Here is a 16,516-nt window from a genome sequence, read left to right as displayed (position 1 = left end):
CTACTCAGCTTCCACTACTCCACTACACTCTACTACTCACTCTCTTCTACCCACTCTCTACTACTCTACTACTCCCTACTACTACTCACTCTCTACTACTCTCTACTACTTGCTTTCTACTACTCGCTCTCTACTACTCTACTACTCCCTACTACTCTCTCTCTACTACTCACCCTCTGCTACTCACTCTCTACTACTCCCTACTACTCACTCTACTACTCACTCTCTACTACACTCTACTACTCACTCTCCACTACCCTCTACTACTCACTCTCCACTACTCCACTACCCTCTACTACTCACTCTCTACTACTCACTCTCCACTACTCCCTACTACTCTCTCTCTACTACTCACTCTCTACTACTCTCTCTACTACTCACTATCTACTACTCTCTACTACTCACTCTACTACTCTCTCTCTACTACTCAGTCTCCACTACTCCACTACCTTCTACTACTCACTCTCTACTACTCTACTACTTCCTACTACTACTCACTCTCTACCACTTGCTTTCTACTACTCGCTCTCTACTACTCACTCTCTACTACTCACTCTCTACTACTCAGTCTCCACTACTCTACTACCCTCAACTACTCACTCTCCACTACTCCACTACCCTCTACTACTCACTCTCTACTACTCACTCTCCACTACTCCCTACTACTCACTCTACTACTCACTCTCTTCTACTCACTCTCTACTACTCTACTACTCCCTACTACTACTCACACTCTAATACTCTCTACTACTTACTTTCTACTACTCGCTCTCTACTACTCTCTACTACTCACTCTACTACTCACTCTCGCCTACTCACTCTACTACTCACTCTCTCTCTACTACTCGCTCTCTACTACTCTCTACTACTCAGTCTCTACTATTCTACTACTCTCTACTATTCTACTACTCTACTCTCTCTACTACTCACTCTCTACTACTCTCTCTACTACTCACTATCTACTACTCTCTCTACTATTCACTCTCTTCTTCTCTCTACTACTCAGCTTCCACTACTCCACTACCCTCTACTACTCACTCTCTTCTACTCACTCTCTACTACTCCCTTCTACTACTCACTCTCTACTACTCTCTACTATTTGCTTTCTACTACTCGCTCTCTACTACTCTCTACTACTCACTCTACTACTCATTCTACTACTCCCTCTCTACTACTCAGTCTCCATTACTCCACTACCCTCTACTACTCACTCTCTACTACTCTACTACTCCCTACTACTCTCTCTCTACTACTCACTCTCTACAACTCACTCTCTACTACTCCCTACTACTCACTCTACTACTCACTCTCTACTACACTCTACTACTCACTCTCCACTACTCCACTACCCTCTACTACTCACTCTCCACTACTCCACTACCCTCTACTACTCACTCTCTACTACTCACTCTCCACTATTCCCTACTACTCTCTCTCTACTATTCACTCTCTACTACTCTCTATCTACTACTCTCTACTACTCACTCTACTACTCACTCTCTACTATTCAGTGTCCACTACTCCACTACCCTCTACCACTCACTCTCTACTACTCTACTACTTCCTACTACTACTCACTCTCTACTACTTGCTTTCTACTACTCGCTCTCTACTACTCACTCTCTACTACTCACTCTCTACTTCTCAGTCTCCACTACTCTACTACCCTCAACTACTCACTCTCCACTACTCCACTACCCTCTACTACTCACTCTACTACTCTCTACTACTTACTCTCCACTACTCTCCACTACTCACTCTCTACTACTCTTACTACTCACTCTCTACTACTCTACTACTCTTTACTACTCACTCTCTACTACTCTCTACTACTCACTCTACTTCTCTCTACCACTCACTCTCTACTACTCACTCTCTACTACTCTCTACTACTCAGTCTCTACTATTCTACTACTCTCTACTCTCTCTACTACTCACTCTCTACTACTCACTATCTACTATTCTCTCTACTATTCACTCTCTTCTTCTCTCTACTACTCAGCCTCCACTACTCCACTGTGGGAGCCGGCCTCGTGGCGTGGTCCTGTTTCCCGCGTTAAGCCGCACGAGGTCCCATGACATGCACATCGGGACTCCTCCATCTTGGATTGCACGTCACTCCACGTGACCATCTGTATGACCCTGCTCTACCCAGCCTCGGTCCCAGTGAGGCCCGACATCGAGACGCCAACCCCTGGCCCGGGGGATACCACGTGAGCCCTTCCCACTCCCGGCGGAGGGCAGTATCGATGGGACCCCCAACCGTCTCTCCACACCTGGGTGTGACCGCCCCACAGCTCTCTGGGGCCTGGCGCCTCTCCTGCTGGGCGTCTGGCCGCTCCCTACCCGGCCTCTCCGCCCCCTCCGGGCGCAAGGGTCCGGACTTCAAAGGGCTCCCGTCCTATATCTGGGGCGACCCGACAACAGGGCAGTAGTTGTATCCTGGAGTCAAGAGCCCTGCTGATCGGATCGCGGCTGACCCTACGGAAGAAGACTCACCCTGAACCACCACTTGAGCCCTGCTGACGATGTCGCGGCTCCACCGTGCTTAAAGACCTTCACGAACCTTTGGGGCCCTGCTGACGCGGTCGCGGCCCGACCTTGGTGAACCTTACCACCTGAGCCCAGCTGACCTCGTCGCGGCTCGACCGAAGCGGACCTACCACCAGAGCCCTGCTGACCGTGTCGCGGCTCGACCTAAGCGGAACTACCATCCGAGCCCTGCAGACGCCGTCGCGGCTCTCCACGTCCGAGCCGCTCTGAGACCAGCATCCAAGGTCTGGCACAGAGCCCTCCCATACCTGGTTGGTACTAAGACTGTCCCGCTACCCTATCCTCTTAACGAACATTGAGACTCTGATAGGATCCCTCGATCCCACTGTAAATATTGCCCGTATTACTGCCGATAAAGAATCTAATCTTGCAACTGCTATTGAGTCCTGTGTGGTGGTGTTACTGGGCCTAGTACGATCATAGGAGAAGGACCTCCCCGAGGGGGCTTCTCAGCGGCGCTCGGCTATACCTTTGCGGTAGGAAGGTGCCCGGAAGAGTCTCCCCGACTACCCGGTGGCCCTCCCTCCAACATTTGGTGGCCAGCGACGGGATCCGAGCCAGACGCAATCGTACAAGCAAGTAACGCAACCACTGCCGGACCAGACGGGAAAAGAAAACCATGGATGGCCAAGAAGCAACCGTGGCCGCAACCTTCCAGGTGGAGAAACTGGAGGAATACACCCACAAAGAACTCAAACAGTTCTGCAAGGACAAAGGGATCCCAACCACAGGATTGGGCACCAAGGAAGATATGCAGAGAGCCCTGAAAGCCTGGGCAGAACTCGAGACCCCTCCACCCCGAGCCGAAGGGACCTCGGCCCGGGACGGAAACCTGCCGACCACGACCCCGACAAACGGGGAGCGAACCGTCCCGGACACCAGCCTTTCCCACGAAGAGATACGAGAACGGGAAAGGGCACGGACACACGAAATGGACATTGCCCGACTCCGGCTGGACGGTGAGCTCCTACTGGCGGAGAAAAAGATAGCCCTGGAGCAACTACGGCTGCAAGAAGAAATCGAGGAGAAGAAAAGGCATGGGGAGCTAGAGGAGAGACGGCTAACCCTCGAGCACGAGAGGAGCCTTAAAGAACTTGAACTAAAAGCTAAAACTGGGGAGACCAGCAACCCCGGAGCCCGGGACGCTCTGCCCCTGACCGAGCCAAAGGTTCACATCCCCAAGGATGTCGTCAAGGAGTACTATAAAAATTACGACATCCAGCAATGGTTCCGAGCGTACGAGGTAGCCATGACCTCCCATCGGGTACCCCGGAAGGATTGGGGCACCGGCCTATGGGGGAGGTTCCTCAGCGAGGGGCGGGATACCCTGCTGCAACTCCCCGACGCCGTGATGACCTCGTACGACCACATGAAGGAAGCCCTACTCACACGCTACCGACTATCGGCCGAGATGTACCGGCAACGCTTCCGGGACTGCAAGAAGATCCCCGGTACCACATGGGTCGATGTAACGGAGACTCCCTACCTCGGATCTGGCCCCCCTTACTTACCCTGTCCGGGGCGTCCTTTCCGCTCAATCCTCCCTGCCCGGACAGTCCATCCAGGGTTTCGACCACAACCTCGGTGACCCCAGGAATCCCGCCCCTCTTTTTCTTACAGGAGCCAATCCCGAACAGCGACCCACCGGAAGGACAACCCCTGATTCCCGGAAGTCCCTCCTACCCGTTCCCCGCCGGAGACAGAAAAGCCGGAAGACAGGAAGCAGAAGTCGTCGAAGGATCGTGGCAGGAGAGTTCGGCAGGAGATACGGCGACAGGAGAGGACGAGAGCGGCGAACCAGAAGAGTGGTCGGAAGACTGGTGGAGTCCCCCGGAGGAGGCTGAAGAGCGGCCGTAACTCGGATGAGAGTTACGGCGGAGCCCGTGAGTACCCGCTTTTCCTTCCGTATAGTACTCTACAGTACCCGTGTGTACCCTAGACTCTCTGTAGATAGATGTATATAGCCTCTCTCCTGTTAGCACCCCTGCACACTGATAGGATCTCTCCGTATCCATTGTACAGCACCTCACGCTTTGTAAATAGTACCCCACTCACCCCCTTTTCCGAACACCTATCTTTCTTCGACTTATCCCTCTTTTTCCTCGTCCCTTCTCCTCACAATCCCCTCCACTTTTACCACTCCCGGTGAAGGTTACGGCAGCGACATAGAGTGTCCGCAGGACTAACGGCTCCTTCTGTGTTTTGTCTCACTGCCCTCCGAGGTGTCCGTCCTTCCCCCTTCCTGGGACCAACGTCGGCGACTTGGACAGCAGAAGACCTTCGGTGACGACGACCGCAACCGACGGGGCCGCACATCGTTTCTACCCCTCCTCCTGCAGAAGACCTGTATTCTATCCTGTTGCACACCGTACCTTGGACACAATAAAGTAGACTATTGCACACTATATACGGCCTCCTTGCCTGCTTTTCCAGCCCGCCGAATCCCGAAGATCACAGTCGAATACGTGGACTTCTTCAGACGAGCGTTGGAAGGATGGATAAAAGGGAGCAAGGTCACCTCATATAATGAACTGTTCGACCTCATTGTCTGGGAGCACCTCGCCAACAACTGCTTTGTGGAACTAAGGCAACACCTCCTGGACAGTAAACTGACCGAGCCCCGGAAGCTCGCCGCCGAAGCGGACCGATTGGTCAACACCCGGGTCCCCCGGAACCCTGTGGGGGACTACACCCGGAGTACCACGGGACCTCCCCGCCAGCGAGGCGGAGGAGGGGGGTCCCACCGCAGTCGAGAATTCCCAGCCGGGCCACCCAGAAGTCCGCCACGAGGGCAAGCAACCAACCCCGCTTCCCCGACCCAGGGCCGAAGAGTGACCCCTATCGCCCGGTCTGGACCACGACCGACAGTGACCTGCTTCGGATGTCAGCAGATCGGCCATTATGCAAGCGACCCGGCTTGCCCCGTGAACCGACGGAACGGGACCACGGGGCCACCTCCCCGACAAATAGCCGCCGCAGCCCTGGGGGAGAGAGAGGACGAGGAGGAAAACCACGACGACGGGTCCCCCGAGTGGGATCCAGCCGCCATGTCGCTTGTATGCCTAGGCTCCCGAGAAATGGTGCCCCGAGCCACCATCCCAAGCAACACCCAGAAGTACCAACAGTGGGTCACCATCAACGGGCGACGGGTCGAGGCCCTCCGGGACACTGGGGCCAGTGTGACCGCTGTCCGCTGCCATCTGGTGACCCCCAAACAGATCCTGCCACATGTCCTCTGCCCTGTCCGGACCGCAGACAACACCGAGAGCATGTGCCGGATGGCCCGAATCCCCTTCGAGTGGGGAGGAGTGTCCGGCACCCTAAAAGTAACTATCCGCGACGACGCCCCGGTGGACTGCCTCCTGGGGAACGACCTAGAGAGCTCCCCCTGGGCCCAGGTGGAGCGCCGAGAGCATCTGGGGATGCTAGGACTACCTGAGTGGGCTTGCGCCACCACTCAGTCCATGACCACCCAGCCAGCCGCGGCCCCGGCCCCCGACAAGCCGGCGGGCCCCAAACAATCCACCTCCTCCGGCCCGGAGGAACCTGACGAGGAGGCCGGGCCGTCCGAACTTTCTTCCAACGAGGCCGCTCCCCTCAGCGAGATCCCCAAGCTGGCCCAGTGGCGCCACGACGGGGGCCCCACCCGCGAACAATTCCAGCAAGAGCAGAAGGGCTGCCCGTCCCTCGAGGGGGCCCGACAGCAGGCGGCCGCGCAGGCTGCGGGGGACCCCATGGGAACCCACTGGGTCTATTGGGACGATGACTTATTGTATAGCGAGCAGAAAGTCGCCGAACTAGGGGCCGGCCGGGTGCTGGTGGTCCCCCTCCGATTTCGAGAGTTCCTCTTGAACCTGGCACATGACGTGCCCCTCGCCGGACATCTAGGGCGGGACAAGACTTACAGCCACCTCGTGACCCATTTCTATTGGCCCCGAATCAGACGAGACGTGGACCAGCACTGCCGGTCCTGCCCGACCTGCCAAGCTAGCGGGAAGACTGGGGGACGAGTGAAAGCCCCCCTACAACCATTTCCAGCCGTCCACACCCCGTTCGAACGGGTGGGGATCGACATCGTGGGGCCCCTCGACCCCCGAACCGCCCTGGGCCACCGCTTCATCCTGGTACTGGTCGACCACGCCACCCGATACCCAGAAGCTGTCCCCCTCCGAACTGTGACAGCTCCAGTGGTGGGCCGGGCCCTGATGGGCATCTTCTCCAGGGTGGGGTTCCCCCGAGAAGTAGTGAGCGACAGGGGGACGAACTTTATCTCGAAGTACATGAGATCCCTCTGGCAACAATGTGGGGTCACCTATAAATTCACTACCCCTTACCACCCCCAGGGGAACGGACTGGTCGAGCGGTTCAACCGAACCCTGAAGGGGATGATCAAGGGCCTGGAAGAGCCCCTCAGGAGGAGATGGGATGTCCTGTTGCCCTGCCTCCTGTTCGCCTACCGGGAGGTACCACAGAAGTCCCTGGGCTTCAGCCCCTTCGAACTGTTGTATGGGCACCCCGTCCGAGGGCCCCTCAGCCTGGTCAAGGAGGGTTGGGAGGCGAACGTCCAAAGTGCCCCGCCCGACGTCTACCGGTACCTCCTGACCCTGCGGAACCAGACTCGGAAGTTCCGGGCCCTGGCAGAAGCCAACCTTGAAGCCAGCCAAGAAGACATGAAACGCTGGTATGACGAGAATGTCTCCGCCGTCGAGTTTGAGCCGGGCCAGCAGGTCTGGGTCATGTCACCCATGGACCCCTGCGCCCTGCAGGACAAGTGGACCGGGCCCTTCAAGGTAGTTGAGAGGAAGAGCCCCGTCACGTACCTGGTCGACATGGAGTCTCCGAGGAACCCCCTCCGGGTCCTGCACGCCAACCGGCTCAAGCCCCACTTTGCCCGAACTGAACTAAGCTTACTGCTGGCTACTGACGATGGGGGTGAAAGTGACTCCGAGCCCCTACCAGACCTCCTGGGGTCCTCGAGCCAAGACGGCTCCTTGGAGGGCGTCCACCTCTCCGCCACCCTGACACCAGAACAGTGCCATGACTGCCAGAATCTGCTGCAACCCTTCGCTGCCCTCTTCTCTCTCACGCCCGGGGTGACCCCCTGGTGCGTCCACGACGTGGACACGGGGGATAGCCCCCCTGTACGACACCGCGCTTATAGAGTGCCTGACCGAGTCCGAGCCTGCATAAAGACCGAGGTCGCCAAGATGCTCGCCCTCGGAGTCATCGAGCCTTCCGACAGCCCGTGGGCCATCCCGGTAGTCTTGGTTCCAAAGGCCGCCGCCCAAGGCACGGCCCCCGAACTCAGATTTTGTGTCGACTACCGGGGCCTGAACGCAGTTACCAAGACCGATGCCCACCCTTTGCCACGAGCCGATGAGCTGATTGATCGCTTAGGGGCCGCCCGCTACCTAAGCACCTTTGATCTCACCGCTGGGTACTGGCAGATCAAGCTCACTCCCGGCGCACAAGAACGATCAGCTTTCTCTACCCCCGATGGCCACTACCACTTCCGGGTGATGCCCTTCGGCATGAAGAACGCCCCAGCGACCTTTCAGAGGCTGGTAAACAAGGTCCTGGCCGGTCTCAAAGCCTTCAGCGCGGCCTACCTCGATGACATTGCTATCTTCAGCGACCACTGGGCCGCGCACCTAGGACACCTTGGGGAAGTCCTGGCCGCTCTCCAAAGAGCCGGGCTCACCATTAAAGCCAGTAAATGCCAGATCGGTCAAGGCTCTGTGATCTATCTGGGCCACCAGGTGGGGAGTGGCCAGGTGGCCCCCCTCCAGTTAAAAGTCGACGCCATCCAGGCGTGGGAGCCTCCCGCCACCCAAACCGCTGTCCGGGCCTTCTTAGGCCTCACAGGTTACTACCGACGCTTCATAAAGGATTATGGCAGCATTGTGGGCCCCCTTACGGAACTCACTTCGAAGAAGCGGCCCAAGAAGGTGCACTGGACGCCCCGCTGCCAGACCGCGTTTGATGCTCTCAAGGCGGCCATGTGCGCTGCCCCTGTGTTACAGGCCCCCGACTACAGCAAGGAATTTGTAGTCCAGACTGATGCATCAGAGTACGGGGTCGGGGCAGTCCTCTCCCAGCTGGACGCCAAGGGCCTCGACCGACCGGTGGCCTTTATCAGCCGCCGACTGCTGCTGCGAGAACAGAGGTGGAGCACCATCGAGCGGGAGGCCTTCGCTGTGGTATGGGCTCTCAAGAAGCTCCGGCCCTACCTTTTTGGTACCCACTTCAGGGTCCAGACTGACCACAGGCCCTTGCGGTGGCTCATGCAAATGCGGGGTGAGAACCCCAAGCTGTTGCGCTGGTCCATCTCACTGCAAGGGATGGACTTCACTGTAGAACACCGGCCCGGCAACGACCACGCCAATGCTGACGGCCTGTCCCGATTCTTCCGCCTCGGCGAGGAGAACCCCCAAGAAGATGGGTGACTCTCCCTGCCTTCAGCTGGGGGGGACGCGTGTGGGAGCCGGCCTCGTGGCGTGGTCCTGTTTCCCCGCGCTAAGCCGCACGAGGTCCCATGCACATCGGGACTCCTCCATCTTGGATTGCACGTCACTCCACGTGACCATCTGTATGACCCTGCTCTACCCGGCCTCGGTCCCAGCGAGGCCCGACATCGAGACGCCAACCCCTGGCCTGGGGGATACCATGTGAGCCCTTCCCACTCCCGGCGGAGGGCAGTATCGATGGGACCCCCAACCGTCTCTCCACACCTGGGTGTGACCGCCCCACAGCTCTCTGGGGCCTGCCGCCTCTCCTGCTGGGCGTCTGGCCGCTCCCTACCCGGCCTCTCCGCCCCCTCCGGGCGCAAGGGTCCGGACTTCAAAGGGCTCCCGTCCTATATCTGGGGCGACCCGACAACAGGGCAGTAGTTGTATCCTGGAGTCAAGAGCCCTGCTGATCGGATCGCGGCTGACCCTACAGAAGAAGACTCACCCTGAACCACCACTTGAGCCCTGCTGACGACGCCGCGGCTCCACCGTGCTTAAAGACCTTCACGAACCTTTGGGGCCCTGCTGACGCTGTCGCGGCCCGACCTTGGTGAACCTTACCACCTGACCCCAGCTGACCTCGTCGCGGCTCGACCGAAGCGGACCTACCACCAGAGCCCTGCTGACCGTGTCACGGCTCGACCTAAGCGGAACTACCATCCGAGCCCTGCAGACGCCGTCGCGGCTCTCCACGTCCGAGCCGCTCTGAGACCAGCATCCAAGGTCTGGCACAGAGCCCTCCCGTACCTGGTTGGTACTAAGACTGCCCCGCTACCCTATCCTCTTAACGAACATTGAGACTCTGATAGGATCCCTCGATGCCTCTGTAAATATTGCCCGTATTACTGCCGATAAAGAATCTAATCTTGCAACTGCTATTGAGTCCTGTGTGGTGGTGTTACTGGGCCTAGTACGATCATAGGAGAAGGACCTCCCCGAGGGGGCTTCTCAGCGGCGCTCGGCTATACCTTTGCGGTAGGAAGGTGCCCGGAAGAGTCTCCCCGACTACCTGGTGGCCCTCCCTCCAACATCCACTACCCTCTACTACTCACTCTCTACTACTCTACTACTTCCTACTACTACTCACTCTCTACTACTCTCTACTACTCACTCTCTGCTACTCACTCTACTACTCACTCTCCACTACTCCCTACTACTCTACTACTCTTTACTACTTACTCTCTACTACTCTCTACTACTCACTCTACTACTCTCTACCACTCACTCTCTACTACTCACTCTCTACTACTCTCTACTACAATCACTCTACTACTCTCTACTACTCTCTCTCTACTACTCTCTCTCTACTACTCGCTCTCTACTACTCTTTACTACTCAGTCTCTACTATTCTACTACTCTACTATTCTACTACTCTACTCTCTCTATTGAGTCCTGTGTGGTGGTGTTACTGGGCCTAGTACGATCATAGGAGAAGGACCTCCCCGAGGGGGCTTCTCAGCGGCGCTCGGCTATACCTTTGCGGTAGGAAGGTGCCCGGAAGAGTCTCCCCGACTACCTGGTGGCCCTCCCTCCAACATCCACTACCCTCTACTACTCACTCTCTACTACTCTACTACTTCCTACTACTACTCACTCTCTACTACTCTCTACTACTCACTCTCTGCTACTCACTCTACTACTCACTCTCCACTACTCCCTACTACTCTACTACTCTTTACTACTTACTCTCTACTACTCTCTACTACTCACTCTACTACTCTCTACCACTCACTCTCTACTACTCACTCTCTACTACTCTCTACTACAATCACTCTACTACTCTCTACTACTCTCTCTCTACTACTCTCTCTCTACTACTCGCTCTCTACTACTCTTTACTACTCAGTCTCTACTATTCTACTACTCTACTATTCTACTACTCTACTCTCTCTACTACTCACTATCTACTACTCTCTCTACTATTCACTCTCTTCTTCTCTCTACTACTCAGCTTCCACTACTCTACTACACTCTACTACTCACTCTCTTCTACTCACTCTCTACTACTCTACTACTCCCTACTACTACTCACTCTCTACTACTCTCTACTACTTGCTTTGTACTACTCGCTCTCTACTACTCTCTACTACTCACTCTACTACTCCCTCTCTACTACTCAGTCTCCACTACTCCACTACCCTCCACTACTCACTCTCTACTACTCTACTACTCCCTACTACTCTCTCTCTACTACTCACCCTCTACTACTCCCTACTACTCACTCTACTACTCACTCTCCACTACCCTCTACTACTCACTCTCCACTACTCCACTACCCTCTACTACTCACTCTCTACTACTCACTCTCCACTACTCCCTACTACTCTCTCTCTACTACTCACTCTCTACTACTCTCTCTACTACTCACTATCTACTACTCTCTAATACTCAATCTACTACTCTCTCTCTACTACTCAGTCTCCACTACTCCACTACCCTCTACTACTCACTCTCTACTACTCTACTACTACTCACTCTCTACTACTTGCTTTCTACTACTCGCTCTCTACTACTCACTCTCTACTACTCACTCTCTACTACTCACTCTCTACTACTCTACTACCCTCAACTACTCACTCTCCACTACTCCACTACCCTCTACTACTCACTCTCTACTACTCACTCTCCACTACTCCCTACTACTCACTCTACTACTCACTCTCTTCTACTCACTCTCTACTACTCCCTACTACTACTCACACTCTACTACTCTCTACTACTTGCTTTCTACTACTCGCTCTCTACTACTCTCTATTACTCACTCGACTACTCACTCTCGCCTACTCACTCTGCTACTCACTCTCTCTCTACTATTCGCTCTCTACTACTCTCTACTACTCAGTCTCTACTATTCTACTACTCTCTACTATTCTACTACTCTACTCTCTCTACTACTCACTCTCTACTACTCACTATCTACTACTCTCTCTACTATTCACTCTCTTCTTCTCTCTACTACTCAGCTTCCACTACTCCACTACCCTCTACTACTCACTCTCTTCTACTCACTCTCTACTACTCCCTACTACTACTCACTCTCTACTACACTCTACTACTTGCTTTCTACTACTCGCTCTCTACTACTCTCTACTACTCACTCTCTACTACTCACTCTACTACTCCCTCTCTACTACTCTACTACTCCCTAATACTCTCTCTCTACTACTCACTCTCTACTACTCTACTACTCCCTAATACTCTCTCTCTACTACTCACTCTCTACTACTCACTCTCTACTACTCCCTACTACTCACTCTCTACTACACTCTACTACTCACTCTCCACTACTCCACTACCCTCTACTACTCACTCTCTACTACTCACTCTCCACTACTCCCTACAACTCTCTCTACTACTCACTCTCTACTACTCTCTCTACTACTCACTATCTACTACTCTCTACTACTCACTCTACTACTCACTGTTGGACCCGGCCTCGTGGCGTGGTCCTTACCCCCGTGGATTGTACCCGTTCCCCGCCCCGGCCTTCACGGGCCACCCTTCTGAACTGCACCGAGGCCCTTCATCCTGAGCTGCACGAGGTCGCATACCCCTCATGGCGCCGCCATCTTGTTGGCACCCACGTGACTCTGTGCACCAGCCAGCGCGACCCCGCTCAACCCGGCCTCGACCCCAGCGAAGCCCCGACATCGAGGCACCACGAACTGGCCAGGGGGTGCCACAGGAACCATTCATCGCCCCCGGCGGAGGACAGTATCGATGGGACCCCCAACTGTCCTCCCCTCTCAAGGTGTGATCGCCCTGCAACTCCCTTGGGCCTGGCGCCTCTCCTGCTGGGCGTCTGGCCACCTCCACCCGGCCTCTCCGCCCCCACCGGGCGCCTGGGTCCGGACATCAAAGGGCTCCAGACCTATATCTGGGGCGACCCCGCCACAGATCGGCAGTTGTATCCCGGAGTCGAGAGCCCTGCTGATTGAATCGCGGCTGACCCTACGGAGAAGAACTCTTGTCGGAACCACCACGAGCCCTGCTGACTGAGTCGCGGCTCCTTCTTGTGAACACTTTGAAGCCACCTGGAACATCGGAGCCCTGCTGACGCTGTCGCGGCCCAACCTCGCTGAAACCTCCCTCGGAGCCCTGCTGACGACGTCGCGGCTCGAGCTGAGCAGAAACCTTCTTGAGAGCCCTGCTGATTGGATCGCGGCTCTCCACGAACTGTACGCCAGAGCCCTGCTGACGCCGTCGCGGCTCGACCCCTCCGAGATCCGGAGGTCCTCCAGCTTGAGGATAAGAACTGGGCCCCAGGTACCCTCGTACCGCACTCCTGCCAAAGACTGTCCCGCTACCCCTACCCTTCCAAAGAGACACTGAGACTTTTGGTGGATCCCTCGATCCCTTCGTGTAAATATTGACCTCGTAACCTTTTTATTGCTGATAAAGAATTGCGTGTCATGAGACAACCTCCTTGAGTCCGGTGTGGTGGTGTTACTGTGCTAGTACGTGATAGGAGAAGGATCTCTCAGGAGACTTCTCGGCAGCGCTCGGCTACTTCGTACAGTGTGAGGGCCCCCCTTGGTGGTCTCGCCGACTCCTCGGGGTCCGCCTTCCAACATTTGGTGGCCAGCGACGGGATCCGAGCCGAACACAGTACGTACCAGCCAGTACCCACTAGCTACCCATCCAAACGAATAGCATCATGAGCAGCCAGGAAAACAACGCGACAATGGAGTTCCAGCCCGAACGGCTGGAAGAATATACGCACAAAGAGTTAAAACAGTTCTGCAAAGACAAAGGCATTGCAACCACCGGCCTAGGTACCAAAGAGGACATGCAGAAAGCTCTGAGGACATGGCTGGAGGCCGGGGCAGGCCCCTCCCAGGAAGAAGGTCCCTTGCCCCTGACTGAGACCACATCAACCGCACTGACTCCGGCAACCGGAGGAAGAAAGAGCCTAGAAACCGGCCTCTCCGAAGAAGAAATACGGGAGCGGGAGAAGGTCCGGAACCACGAGCTAGAGCTCGCACGACTGCGGCTGGACGGCGAACTCCAGCTGGCGGAAAAGAAACTGGCCCTAGAGCAGCTACGGCTTCAAGAGGAGATAGAGGAGAAGAGGCGACACCGGGAGTTGGAGGAAAAGAAACTGACCCTTGAGCACGAGCGCAGTCTCAAGGAGCTCGAAATCAAGGCCAAGAACGGAGGGACCAACGCCCCCAGTACTAGAGACACTCTACCGCCTGCCGAGACCAAGGTACATATCCCGAAAGAGGTCGTCAAAGAGTACTACAAGAATGACGACATCCAACAATGGTTCAAGGCCTACGAGGTGGCCATGACCTCTCATCGGGTGCCCCGAAAAGACTGGGGCGCGGGCCTGTGGGGGCGGTTCCTGAGTGAGGGTCGAGACACACTGCTCCAGCTGCCGGAGGAGGTGATGACCTCCTACGATCACATGAAGGAGGCTCTGCTCACCCGCTACGGGCTAACCGCAGAAATGTACCGCCAGCGGTTCAGAGACTGCAAGAAAATCCCGGGCACCACCTGGGTGGAATATGTGGACTTTTTCAGTCGGGCCCTAGAAGGGTGGATCAGAGGTAGCAAAGTAACCACCTACGGGCAGCTGGTCGACCTCATCGTGTGGGAACATCTCTCCAACAATTGCTTCGTGGAACTGAGACAGCACCTCCTCGACAGCAAAATGACTGACCCGCGAAAACTCGCCGTCGAGGCCGATAGATGGGTCAACTCCCGGGTCCCCCGGAACTCAATGGGGGAGTACCAGAGGAACCCCACCGGACCCCCCCGCCAACGCGGTGGAGGGGGAGGGCCGAACAGGAACCGAGACCCTCCTGCCGGGGCCCCCAGGAGCCCCCCTCGAGGGCCACCGCAGCAACAACTCTCCCCGAGCCTAGCCCGAAGGGGGGCGCCCCCGGCCAGACCCGGACCACGGCCACCAGTAACGTGCTACGGCTGCCAACAAACCGGACACTATGCCAGCGATCCGGTCTGCCCCCTGAACCGAAGAAACGGGGCCGGCGGGCCCCCGCCCCGACAGCTAGCGGCTGCCGCCCTGGGAGAAGGAGAAGAGGAAGAGGAGACCCTCGACCGAGGGACCACTGAATGGGAGCCGGCAGCCATGTCCCTGGTCTGCCTGGGTAGCCGAGAAATGGTACCCTGCACCCCCATCCCAAGCAACACCCAGAAGTACCAGCAGCAGGTCACGGTCAATGGACAACGGGCCGAAGCCATTCGTGACACCGGCGCCAGTGTCACCGCTGTCCGCTGCCACCTGGTGACCCCCGAACAGATACTACCGAATGTGCTGTGTCCCGTCCGGACGGCCGACAACAGCGAAAGCCTGTGCCAGATGGCCCTGGTACCCTTCGAGTGGGGAGGGGTGACGAACCTGCTGAAGGTGACGGTACGCGACGACGCCCCCGTCGACTGCCTCCTGGGGAACGACTTGGAGAGTTCCGCCTGGGCTCAAGTAGAGCGACGAGAGCACCTCCGAATGCTGGGACTATCTGACTGGGCCTGTGCCATCACCCGGTCCATGACCGCCCGGGCCCCCCGCGCATCCTCGGCCTCCGGGGCCGCCCAGCCCGAGGGGCTCGCACCACCTCCCGCCAGCAGCGAGGGGGAGGCGGGCACCGAACCTGGACCTAGTGAATCCTCCCCCGAAGAGATGGCTTCCCCGTGCGCCCTACCAGAGCTGACACAATGGCGACACGAAGGGGGCCCCACCCGGGAGCAGTTCCAACAAGAGCAGCAGTCCTGCCCCACTCTCGAAGGGGCCCGCCAACAAGCGTCCGCCCAAACCAACGGGGACCAGACCGGCACCCACTGGGTCTACTGGGCCGAGGGCCTGCTATACAGTGAGCAGAAAGTGGCAGAACTCGGGGCCAGCCGAGTGTTGGTGGTCCCCCTCCGCTTCCGGGAGTTCCTGCTCAACCTGGCACATGATGTGCCCCTCGCCGGACACTTGGGGCAAGACAAAACGTACAGCCGTCTGGTGACCCACTTCTACTGGCCCCGGATGCGGAGAGACGTGGACAACCACTGCCGGTCCTGCCAGACCTGCCAAGCCAGCGGGAAGACGGGGGGTCGGGTCAAGGCCCCCCTCCAACCCTTTCCAGCCGTCAGCACCCCGTTCGAACGGGTTGGAATCGATATCGTGGGGCCCCTGGACCCCCAGACCGCCCTGGGCCACCGCTTCATCCTGGTCCTCGTGGACCACGCCACCAGGTACCCGGAGGCGGTCCCGCTAAGAACTATAACGGCCCCTGTGGTAGGCCGGGCCTTGATGGGGATCTTCTCCCGAGTGGGATTTCCCCACGAAGTGGTGAGCGACAGAGGCACGAACTTTATTTCCAGATACATGCGGTCCCTGTGGCAGCAGTGCGGGGTCATATACAAGTTCACGACCCCCTATCATCCTCAGGGGAACGGACTGGTTGAGCGGTTCAACAGAACATTAAAGGGAATGATCCAGGGC

The sequence above is a fragment of the Triturus cristatus genome, chromosome 11 (genome assembly GCF_964204655.1).
Source record: "Triturus cristatus chromosome 11, aTriCri1.1, whole genome shotgun sequence".
NCBI classification, from domain to species: Eukaryota; Metazoa; Chordata; class Amphibia; order Caudata; family Salamandridae; genus Triturus; species Triturus cristatus.
The sequence above is the reverse complement of the archived record's forward strand: the minus strand, read 5'-3'. Positions refer to the sequence as shown.